The sequence below is a fragment of the Eschrichtius robustus genome, chromosome 13 (genome assembly GCF_028021215.1).
Source record: "Eschrichtius robustus isolate mEscRob2 chromosome 13, mEscRob2.pri, whole genome shotgun sequence".
Classification (NCBI taxonomy): Eukaryota; Metazoa; Chordata; class Mammalia; order Artiodactyla; family Eschrichtiidae; genus Eschrichtius; species Eschrichtius robustus.
The window spans coordinates 42851957-42864679 of NC_090836.1; the positions used below are offsets into that span (position 1 = coordinate 42851957).

Sequence of the window (12723 nt, forward strand, 5' to 3'; positions counted from 1 at the left end):
TTTATAGTCTGTAAATATTTGTTGAATGGATAATGGAATAAATAAATGAGCAATGGTGGTATACCAATAGATTTCACTGAAGTCCTTGTTTTATTTCGTGCATTATTCTTGGAAATTCCTCCCTGCAAAAACTAGTAGGTCAATTCAGTGATAGCCAGTTTAAAATATCTTAATGAACAGATGGATGTAGAAATGAACTGAGAGAAAAGAGGTGGAAATCAGGCCAGTGACAGCTAATGAAAAGCCAGCTTTTGCTGAGCAAGGCATGGCAGAAAAGGGGAGTCCTCTGATTGGCTGCTTAATTATGGATCTGGTCCATGCCTCTGTAGGCCCAGAGATTTACTGTAGTCACTTTGTGCAAAAGCAATCAGATCCTGAGAAAATAACTCAGTAAGGAATGTAACGATAAAAAGGACCATGATCTGTCTCTTATCTGTTGTCAGGCTACGAAGAAACCAAATCATGTTCAAAAACCAGTTTATCAATTTACTGTGAGAAACCACTGAGGCACTTCAAGTCTGTGTGGCCAGCACATTCTTGCCCCACGGGCAGGCCTACGAGAGGAGCTTGATCACACATAGAAGGTTGCTTAGTGAGAATGGATATGACGAAGCAGACATTTAGTCGCAGCAGGCCAAGAGAATGTGACATAGCATCTCACAGTAGGGCTGGTCTTGCATGTGACCTCATGGGGGAAATGGAAACCATTTGATGGCAGCTCCTTCAGCTTCCTGCTATCAGACTTCAAACTCACCACATCAGTGCCCGTCATGTTTATTACCTCCTCCCTTCTGGTTGAAGAGGTGATCTGCCCCTCCTAGCCAAGGGCAGTCCTTTCACCTGGGCTTTTGATCCCATCTCCTCCTCCCTTTTCAGAAACCTTATACTATCATCCCGTGACACCAAGGACAGGGCAGTGGGAGCGGGCCACCCCAGTGCAGGCAGTGAGGGGTGCAGTATCTGTAGAAATTTTAAAAGCAGTAATAAAACCAACAAAAAGTTGGTCTGCTTTTTCTTATCAGCGTGGATAGCAATTCTAAATGCTGTAAGTAGTAAAATCTCCTCCCGCTGAGGCAGACAGCTGCACTGCCCCCTCGGTATGCCACTGCAGTCAGCTCCCTGTGTCTCTTGTACTGTCACTCTCTCCCTCTCAACCAGATTATTCCCCCAGCAGTTCATCATACTCATTACTGTTCTTTAAAAAAAAAATCCTCCCTTGGGAATTCCCTGGTGGTCCAGTGGTTAGGACTCGGCGCTGTCACTGCCGGGGCCCAGGTTCAATGCCTGGTCGGGGAGCTAAGATCCTGCAAGCTGTGTGGCATGGCCAAAAAAGAAATCCTCCCTTGTCGACCACTTCCATCTCTACCCTGTCTGTCTCCCCTTTATGATCAGACTGCTGAGAACTGTCTATATTTACTATCCCTGTTTTCTCAGCACCTTCTCACTTCTCAGCCCATTCCAGCCCCTTCTGAAGCTGCCATAAGTGATATCTCAGTACTGTTTGCCACTCTACCTCTTGAAATACTCTCCGCATTTTCTTACTCCTCTCTTCATGTTGCTCCTAGTCATCTTTGCAGGCTCCTTCTCCTTTGTTAAATGTTGGAATTCCCAAGGCAAGACCTCAAGCCCTCTTGACATCTCACTCTATATCAGTGGTTCTCACATTTTAGCCTACATCAGAATCACTGGAGGACTTGTTAATATACAGATTGCAGGACCCCGTTCTCAGGGTTTCTGATTCAGTAGGTCCAGGTTGGGGTTCGAGAATTTGCATTTCTGTCAAGTTCCCAGGTGATGGTGCTGGCATGGAGAACCAATGCCCTGTCTCCCTAGAGCTTTTCAGCCATCCCTATGGCTTTAATTGTCATTTAAATACAGGTAACTCCCAAATATGTGTCTTCAACCCAGATCTCTCCTGAGCTCCTGATCATAGACCCGACTGCATACTTAACATCTCCATTTATACGTCTTAAAGGAACCTTCATTTCAGCCAATCCAAACATATCCTTTAAATTTATGACTTCTGCACACCACCCCTACCACCAGCACCAACCCCTCCCTACACGAGTGCATTCACACAAAACTATGACATGCAACATGCCCCCAGGCTTCTCTTCTAGTTTTCCCCTTCTGAGTGAATAGAACTCACATCCATAAGCCCAGCAACTAGGGATTTAAAAGTCATCTCAGCATCCCCTTCATTTCCCATCTCTTGTCTGTTACCAAGTTCTGTTTTCTGTTTCTTCATAAGCCAGTTTTGGTAAGTTTAATTTTTCTAGGAAATTGTCTATTTTGTATAAGTTTTCAAATTTATTGTTCATGACATTCACAGTATTCTCTTTATTTTTAAAGCCTTTGCTTTGTTTATGTTTTACCCTTATCTCTTCTCTTTTTTCTCTTGATCAGTCTTCCTAGAAGTTAGTCTTTTCAAGGAACAAGCTTTTGATTTTGTTGATCTTTTTAATATCTCTTTATTTTCTGATTTCTCATTTTCGGCTCCTGTATATTTTTCCTTCCTTGCACTCTTTTTGTTTACCATTTTGTACTTTTTCCTAAAATTCCTGAGTTGGACGCTTAGGTTTTCTGTCTTCTTTACTAAGCTGAGTGTTTCTCAGTTTGACTGTGGTCAGAGAACATGCCTGTTCAAAACCAAGTTACAATTATAATCTTTATTTTCCTCCCAAACAAAATGAGGACTTTAAGAACAAATGCATTTTTAGTACCACCTTGTCTACGTACCCCCTCAATTATTAGTTATTATTGTTTTAAGTAGTTAATAATAGTTAATATCTGTTTCTTTGTTCACTGTTCCTTTGTATATCTCACTCCTTCCTCTCAGTTCAATTCGTTCTTCCTTAAGTCCATGCTACAGTAGTTACGTACTTTAATGACGGTTTCTTAGTGGTGAAAAGTCTTTCAATTTGTGTTTGTCACTTTCTTTTCCCACCTTTGTTCTTGAATCTATTCATGTCTTTCCCAGAAATGGATTGTTTGTAGGGCTGGGCTATATTATACAGATTCTGTAGCAAAAGAAGAGATTACACCTTGACATTTTTACCCCATATGTCTTTGTAGATTTTGAAGAAGGCACTTAGTTTGATTTTTTTTAATGGCATTGGATTTAATGCAGATTTTAAACTTACTGAATTGTATTAATGCTTTATATAGGATTAAATGAAATGAAAGTCATTTTAACACTTTTAGTAGGAGTTTCCTACTTCTAGAGGGATTCAACCTCTTTCAAACTCTTTCTGTTACCTTGTTAGATTTCATCCCCTCCAGTTGTGAGGTGTGCTTCATTGTGAGGGTGGCTCCTTGAGTGTAGTATATAAAAATAACATTCTCCACCAATCTCTCTTGAAAGAAAAAAGTAATACTGCTTGCATCATTGTACTACTAGAACAATTACATGCACATGCTTATCTAAAAATTCAGTGAGTGATTTTCCATACAGAATTGATTTGGAGTTATCTTAGGTTGCATATTTATGTATATTTTAGATTTCTTTTCTCAAATGTTACATAAATCTTTAAAATAGGACTTCAGAAAAAAATTAACAATGTAACAGGGAAAATGGGGAAATGTGGAAGAGAACACAAGGTTGAAGAAAATACTTAGTGGAAATTGAGTAAGGACAGTTTGGGGTAATAATAAACATAGCTTGTTAGTTCACTAACATCACAGGGGTTAGATTCTAAACTTACTGTATGACAAAAATCTGATGTCTCAAAATTACCCTTGAAAATCACTTAAACCTAGCAACATTGGAACTGATTGTTGTTTCTTTAGTTTCTACAAAACCCAAACTTTATCTGGTATTTAAGGGCATGCCGTATGAAATTCATATCTTGATAAAGGTTAAAACCATACTCAAGGGCCGCAAGATGCTCTCACTATGAGAGGCAAGGGAGAAATGAGGATGTGGCAGGTTCGTATCTCCTCGTTCTGAGCCATATGCTCTTCGAAAGGAATGACCCATAGAACATCTTTCAGTGGCTTGGAAGCTACGAGAGCCTGGATATCAAGCTTCCCACACACCTCAGTTAGCAGCTTTGCAAGGAGAAGAGGCCAGAAATTAACTCTCTTTTGGCAAGGCCCAAAGAATTGATTATTCAAACCACATACACTCTTAACTCCTCTGTAAATTAGTCGCTCTTGGCCACTCTTGGAGTTAGAAGAAAATGGAAGGTTTTGTGCAGGGAGGCAACTTCCTGGACTGATCCTGTAATCTAATCCTTAAGATGTTTTGCATACAAGTAACTGATTAATTCCAAATAGCTTTAATAGAAAAGAGTTTATTCTGATGATGCCATTTATGAACATTTATTCTGATGTTTATTCTGACCTCAGGTCAGCACGTATTTACTATGTGCTTTCTGTGCTCCAAGTACTGTTACGACATCAGGAGGCAGCCAGCGTTGGACAAGACTGCCTGGGACCCCCTGGCTTGCTCCCTCAGTCTACTAGGGGTTTGCTCAGCTACGACTAACACTAAGAAGGCGTCCTTGACCAGCTTTATCACAAACAGTCCCCACTCCCATGATCTGCGCTGCATTTATAAAAAGCTCTCTCTGACTGTCCCATAGATTATGGTTTGTTCGTGTGTCTTATTCCCCTACTGGACTCTTAAGGTCTTTATAATCAGGAACATTCTTTTTTTATTATTATTTCTTCATGTCCCCAGTTTCTAGCATTAGTACCTGGCACATAGTAGAATTCTATAAATGTTTATGGAACTAAACAGAAGGAACATTTAGAATTTAGAAATATTTCCTTTCGTAAACATCTGTGAAGATGGAAGTGTCAGATAATGAAAAAAGCAGATTACTCTACAGATTGGAGAGTGATTGGTCCTGGCAACTTGTCTCTACCTTCAATAGATCTTTTGATTTAGAACTACTAAATCTCAAGAGACTGTGCACAGCATATTGATTCTCATCAATATTATATTATAACATTATACCAATATTAGCATTCCTCTTTACTTAACTTTTATTTTTAAATGAAATTAATGAATCTATTTTACAGAGTCAAATGCTACTACGAGGTTTGTAACAACAACAAAAATAAGCAGTGTCCTCTTCTTCCCCAGAGACAGCTTCTTTCAACTGTTTTAACTGTTTCTTCTGGCATTTACCTCTGTAGGTAAAAGATTAGAATTTTTCTCTCTTACACATTCTTCCCCCAACCACCTGGACACCACACACTCCCTTTCCCTTTACCCCTTCCTTCACATCTCCCATCTCATACTCATTGTGGGCTGTCTGTTCAATGTATTACTTTTGTTGTTGCTAAGTCAGCATTCAGTGTTTGCATTATTTTGATTATGTAAATATTATTCACAGCTAAGTCACTTGGTTTACTAGGATTACATTTCCTTTCTTTCTCTCTCTCTCTCTCTCTTTTTTTTTTACAGTTAATCCATCATTTTATTATTATTATTATTATTATTATTATTTTTGTAGAGACAACTCTTGATGCTGTCTCTCTTCCTGAACTGATTGTTTCCTTGTCCTGCTACAGGCCTTTATTATCATTCTAGTGGTGTTTTGGGAAGGAGTGGGGATAGATAGATGTGTTATTCTGCCATGTTTAATCAGGATTCTTTATCCTAACATCTCTATTTAAGGATTGTTCAAAACTTGTACAAAGATCATTTCTATCAGTCTAAAAGATCTCAAAGACGTCAGTACCTCATTTGCTGGTTGTTCACCAGCAAGCTGATCAAATGGTCTCTACCACAGCCTGATTAAAGTGTTGAAACTGGGGAGGCCTCCCTCCTTTGGATGGTTCTGAGAACGAGCCTGGCCTCAGCTCTGTTTTGCAACTCTCCGCTATTTAAAACTGCCCTTGAAGTTCAACGGTGGCATCTTCTCTTGGACCCACATCCTTTGCTTTAGGACATTACTGCAGCTTCTGTTTTTCATGGCATTGATGTACACATTCCATTCTGTCTTCGTGTATTTGAGATCATTTGTGATCTTTGTATATTTGTTTTTCTTCCTTCATCCATTGACTTTGTCCTACTGTCTTTCACTTCATTTAATTGTGTTTGTCTTCTGCTTCAGAATAGGATCTCGCCTTTTATATATTCCTTCCTGGGCTAGGTTTCCACATTATTTTTCCCCTGGGCCCTTACCTGCTGCCCTTTTAGGGGTAAGACATGTCAGTTTATGAATACGCTTACGTGTTGGCATTTTCTAGCTTGTCTTGGTAAGAAGTGCTGGTGGCCCAAAGGTTCTTTCCAAACTTGGATTCCTTTTGTGGTTGCTGCCTATTTTGCTGCAGGGTATTTGCTCACCAGTGTTTCAGTGTATGTACATATGCTGCACTTGCCAGTTGTTCCCCACCCCTTTCGTCCCAGCTCTTCTGAGTTCAGTCCTGCCTTTGAGATTGTGCAAATGTGTATATAACCGAGTGAAAATGAAACAAAAGAAAGCCTTGTAAGTTTTATCTTCTCTCTCTAAAGGCTCTGATAACTCCTCTCAAGGATAGTCTGTGATCCTGTTATTCTTACTGACCTCATGTAGTTGTAAGAAAATTGTGAGAGGCACAAATTTTTGCATAAAATGTTTGCGGCTTAGAGATACACAAATAAGCAGCCTTCTCAGATTAACAGTTAACCATATCCTTTAAGTTGGTATCTCTTCATTTTTGTCTTTGTTTTTCCCAGCCACCCACTCTCATTGGTGGAAGTGAGAAGACAGAGAAGATCTTAATTTCTTTATTTTAACTAAAATTTTGGGTGCCTGCAGTGTAAGACCCAGAGCTAATTACTGCAGGAGATAAAAGATGAATTAAGACCAGCCTCTGACCTCAAGTTTATTTATACTATAAAATAGGAAAGATAGGTATACAAATGAGAATCATAAAAGATAGAGTGAAATAAGCACTGTAAGAAAGTTCTAAACAAAATATTATGGAAATTCAAAGGGACGTGAACCTAAAACTAGCTACTGAAATCAAGAACAGCATTTTGGAATGCTGTAGAACATTCCCAACCATATGAATGTTAAGTAGACAGAGTGCCTCTTTGTGTGCTGGGGGTGGGATCGATTGTATTTTCTCTATCACGTTTTGATGTAAAAGTTCCTTCCCAAGTGAGGGTCACAGAATAATGGAAAGAACATGGAATTTTTTATTCCAGTCCCAGTTCTGCCCTTTCATTAGCTAGGTTTGGACACTTTTATCGTCGCTATGAACTGGAGCACGCATTGCAATCTTATCTGTACCCACATGCCTCATTGGAAGGAAGTCCACTGTCTTTTGGGGCTTCTCTTTCCTCCTGAATTGTCCAAGAACCCCCTGGGATATAGGTAGTGCAGGAGGAGAGGTGGTCAGTGCAGCCTCCACACCCAAATGGGAAGAACCCCATTGTCTGCTGCTGCTCCTCAGTGCCTCATGGGGCGCCACTGAAAACCGCCCCTTGCCTTGTGACCAGCAGTGCTGTCCCACTGCTAACCCTGGGTCCTGCATCAGTCACTCTGAGGAAGGAGCCCACTCTGCTCGGCTCAGCCAAGGTACCCCCACTTGGATTCTCAGGGCAAAGCTCTTGGTATTGTGTTCTTTTAGTCCACGCACAGCCATTTTCCTGATGCCAAGCGGCCCAGGAAGCTTCAGATTTACCCTAGGCAGGTGGCCCCTTTCCAGACTGTGAATGCGGACTCTTTCTTTCCTCCCTTCCCCCAGGCAGTGAGGCAGGTTAATCACCCATCCTTCTGAGGAAAACTCTCCTCAGTGAGCTCCCAGGGAAGAGTCTCTGAGTGATTCAAGGTACCTTCACCCAGGGTGGAGGGTGGAGATGGGAGTGGAGGCTCTGTTTATAATGATTCAACGTGATTATGGACACACTCTCACTGTAGAAAAACAAATTTAATCTGTTGTAGGTGTCCTGCCTCCTTAATGGTATCTATCAGACAGTGTTAATTGCGAAGGTAAAATGAGATGGTGTTATGAGTTTAAAGAGCTGTGGAACTGTATTATCATTGTTATTCTGTCATTCCCTTTCTAAAGCCCTTTAAAGGCCGCCCGTTTGGTTAGGAGAAGTGACCTGACCCTGCTTTTCTTCTACGGCCTCATTTTGTCTCATTCCACCTCTTTCACTGTGCTTCAGCCCCACCAGTCTTTCTTAGACTTGTCAAGGCTCTTCTCCCTCACGCGACTTCTACAAATGCCGCGTTGCTGTGTAAACTAGCACTCCCCACAACCCTCACCCCCAAGCTGAAGCCCGAGTCAGCCTCTCCTTTAACAGGCTCTTCCTGAAACTCTAGTACAAATTAAATTCCTCATTACTTGGGCTCAGAGATCCTTGTCTTTTTCCTTCTCAGCACCTATCACGTTGTAAAAGATACACGTGACTGGGTGATCACTTATTTAATATATTTCTTCTCTGACACCAGCCCCGAGACCAGTGACCATGTCTGCTTAAAATGTTGAAGCATTATGTTCGCTGGTTCTCAGAGCACGTCCTCCTTCCCTCTATTACTCTTACAGGTGAAAATTCCTGTTTAATCATTGGCAGAGTTGAAAGATAAGAAGCCAAGGTTGGCTGTCCTCCATGTTCCTGATTTGGAGATTTTGCATGGTTTTATACTAAAGATCAGCTTCTTTTCCAGGTTATCGCTGTTATTATGTTCAAACAGTAGAATCATGCAAGACTCTGATGTCTCTTTCTGCCAGAGAACCATAAATTGTGTACATGCTGACCATTGAGAAAGGAGGCTTTGTGTTGTAGAAGAAATGAAAATTTGTCTAAACTTATTGTTAATAAACATTGTAATGTAACATCATCACTATTTAAACATAATGGTGACCCCTAGTGGATATTCTGTATAACAGACTGAAGGATCTGGGAACTCCCAAACTGAAGCGGTCACTGTGTGTAGTGATCAGCGAGTAATTTTTTTCTTTGAATATCAAGTATGTTTCACAATAGAATTTAGGAGTTTTGAAGAAGGCTTGATTTATGAGGTTCACAGCTCTCCTTATAGCTGTCTCCTTACCTAACCTATATTTAGGGTCTTTTAAAATTAATTTGATTTTATACATAACTCTTTCAGTAAACAAAATGGTAAAGAAATGGTAAAGTTCTCCAGAGTACCTCATCCCTACCTCATCCCAACTACTTAGGGGATTTTATATCCCCTCCAATCCATATAATTGTATGTGAATAGTTTTTACGTGCACAATTGTAATTATATACATAATATTTTGTGTTCTTTTATTACTTGAGACCTTTTCATGTGTCTGCATAGTCAACAGTTTTTCACTTTTCCTGGCGTAAAATATGTATCTCATCATGTTGATACATAAGTTAATTCTGTCTTTGCTTTTAGCTTCTTACTGTGGTAATGAAACTGTGCACATCTTATTCAAAATATAGAAATCTCTACTTTTGGGCCCCAGGTAGTTCCTGAGATCTGGTTGGAGTGTGAAACCATGGCCAGGGAACGATTCATCTTTAAGCAGCACCTTGCCTGCCCAGCTGACATTGGACATGCTGTTAAATAATGCCCTGCTGGGCCCCTATGTCCTCAGACCTCTTCCTCCTCTTTCAGGAGACCTGAGGTCCATGTTTCCTGCTTCCTTCTGTGATGAATTGGTGCCCTGGCAAGTAAGCTAAATAAGCAAGTAAGCGTTCCAAGATTTTTTTAATCCAACCAGGACATAGTTTCCTCCTTCTCACCTCCAGATATGCATTGAATTACCAATTGCTTTGGGGGAAAGAAAAAGAAGACAATTGATTTTAGAAGATTGGAAAATCCTGCTCACAATGTCATAATTTATCTAGGAAACTGAAAACTGGGCATTATTTTAACTTATTTTGTTAAGAATCTGCTCTCTGTGGTATGGCCTTCAAATTAAGAAAATCCAATATCATTTTTATTTTCTTCTTTATACTTAACTGTTACTCTGTTAACTGATATTCTATAATGAACATATATTATTTTTATATCCTGAAAAAGAGAACTTCTCTAAATTATGGAAACCCAGTAAAGCTATGGAATAATATATAAAACATCCAATCTCATCACCTAGAAATAATGGCTATTAACAGTTTACTGTATTTGCTTTCCATTTTTTTCAGCGCACATATAAAATATATCTGTAAGTCTTATGTTTTAAAAAATAAAACTCCAATACATGGAAATAAAAATTTATAAAGTAAAATTGGAGAGTGATTATTAACAATCAAACAGATTAGCTAGAGAGTTTCATCATTAAGCTTCCCTGTTATTCTTTCTTTCTTCCTTCCTAAAATTTATTTATTTATTTATTTATTTATTTTTGGCTGCTTTGGTTCTTCATTACTGTGCGCGGCTTTCTCTAGTTGTGGCGAGCGGGGGCTACTCTTAGTTGTGGTGTGCGGGCTTCTCATTGCGGTGGCTTCTCTTGTTGCAGATCACGGGTTCTAGGCACGCGGGCTTCAGTAGATGTGGCACGCGGGCTCAGTAGTTGTGGCTCACGGGCTATAGAGCGCAGGCTCAGTAGTTGTGGCGCACGGGCTTAGTTGCTCCGCGGCATGTGGGATCTTCCCAGACCACTGCTCGAACCTGTGTCCCCTGCATTGGCAGATGGGTTCTTAATCACTGCGCCACCAGGGAAGTGCCCTCTTTATTTATTTATTTTTGGCTGCTTTGGGTCTTCGTTGCTGCATGTGGGCTTTCTCTAGTTGCAGTGAGCACGGGCTATTCTCATTGCTGTGTGCATGCTTCTCATTATGGTGGCGTCCCTTGTTGCAGAGCATGGGCTCCAGGGTGCGCGGGCTTCAGTAATTGAGGCGCGTGGGCTCAGTAGTTGTGGCTCGCGGGCTATAGAGCGCAGGCTCAGTAGTTGTGACGCATGGGCTTAGTTGCTCCGCAGCATGTGGGATCTTCCCGGACCAGGGCTTGAACCATGTTCCTTGCATTGGCAGGCGGATTCTTAACCACTGTGCCACCAGGGAAGCCCTTCCCTATTATACTTAAAGTATATTCCTAGGATTCAGTTCCTAGGAATTCATTTTATTCTTTTTTTGTTTCTTTTATGTCACCTCTCTTGAACCTAAAGCAAGTGTATTAAACATTTGAACCAGGCTTGTTCTGTCAGAAATCCATGTTTTTGTGGCATTGTGCTTTGGGCACCCGAGGAATGCTCACTGAACAAACTTGTCAGCCACTTACTGAAACTGCAAGTTGACCTTTTGGTTTCATTTCTGGCAAGCTACCTTGAAATGTCTGTCATGATTTTAGACCCAAAGAGACCTGGTCTGCTTGGATGACTAAATACCCGAGGGGACCGAGAAAAACTTTGCAGAGCATCATACTAATGTTGCTTGGTGAATAGCGTGTTGTGAGGCTTTTTTTTTTTTTTTTTTTCGGTACCAGTTCAGTAGATCTCTTGGCTAAGTGTCATCTGACTCTCAGTTCTCATCAGATGTCTGTATTTATGTTACATTTCCTTGTGGTTTGTTCTTTGATAACCTCTAGATAATCCTGAGTGGAAATGTTCATTCTTCCTAATTCTTCCTCAAATTTATCAACTCCCAGTTCCCCTATCACCTCCTGATCATTTCTTGGTAAAATTTTTTACTTAGTCCACATTATCTTCTTTTTCCTAATTAATTACATTGAAAAATACAAAATAAAAGCAGAGTGAGGGAGGAATCAGAAAAAATACATCAGCCTTTTGTTTCCATCCTTTGTGAAGTGAGAATCCATGTTCCTTCTTTTTATCCTTTGGATTATTAGCTATCTAATTTGAAAGCGCCATGTTTCTTAGCAGGGTAGTTTGGTTCATCCTAGCAAATCTGCTTACTTAATTAAAAAAAAAGAAATTAGTGACAGGTAATTCAGTTTTATTTTCACTATAACCCTCCAAAAAGTAATACAAAGCTAGTGTTTTAAAATGGTGCTTTATCTGTGTAAGTCAAACCATTTCTCTGTGCATGTTTACAGGCAAAGTAGCTCATGTGTGCTAATCTGATTTCCTTCCTGTACGTATCATCTGACCATACAAATAAAAATAGCCCCTTTCTATTTTTTGTTCTCTATTTAAAGTTAATTGAAATATGTTTTAAATAATTTCTCTAGTGAATGGCTGAAAACTTTATTTGGAGGGGCTTTTTGCAGTATCTTTCACATGAAGGGAGATGATTTAAAAAAAAAAAAAAAATTAGCTCCTGACTGTAAAACCTGAAGCATTTAGATGCTCCTAAGCTAAATTATTAATTCTGATTGCTTTCCTCTTAAGAGCCTTGGGAGAATTTTCATAACCTTTTCAGGTTGAGAACCTGTGGAGTTAGACCTGATTTGAATCTTGCCTCTGCCATCCCCTGGCTCTGCCATCCCCTGGCTCTGTAACCCTAATCCCTGTCTCTCTTTTCTTTTCTGTAAAAAGTTGATAGTGATAGTCTGGCTTTGTAGGGTTGTTGTGAGGAATAAATAAGATAAAATGTGCGAACTTCTAAATTCACAGTGCCTCGCACAAAGCAAACACTTAAATGTTAGGTTTTTTTGTTTTTTTTTTAACATCTTTTTTGGAGTATAATTGCTTTACAATGGTGTGTTAGTTTCTGCTGTATAACAAAGTGAATCAGCTATACCTAAACATATATCCCCATATCTCCTCCCTCTTGCGTCTCCCTCCCACCCTCCCTATCCCACCCCTCTAGGTGGTCACAGAGCACCAACCTGATCTCCCAGTGCTATGTGGCTGCTTCCCACTAGCTATCTGTTTTACATT

The 12723-nt window shown here is 40.1% G+C and overlaps 1 protein-coding gene and 1 non-coding gene across 5 annotated transcripts in view; both read left to right on the plus strand.

The window, feature by feature from the left end:
- Positions 1–12723, plus strand: part of DIP2B (disco interacting protein 2 homolog B) — a 230445-nt gene that overhangs the window by 117698 nt on the left and 100024 nt on the right. The window lies entirely within an intron of this gene.
- On the plus strand, positions 1225–1296 carry TRNAD-GUC (transfer RNA aspartic acid (anticodon GUC)). Its single transcript has one exon. It is a non-coding gene; the product is annotated as a tRNA-Asp (tRNA).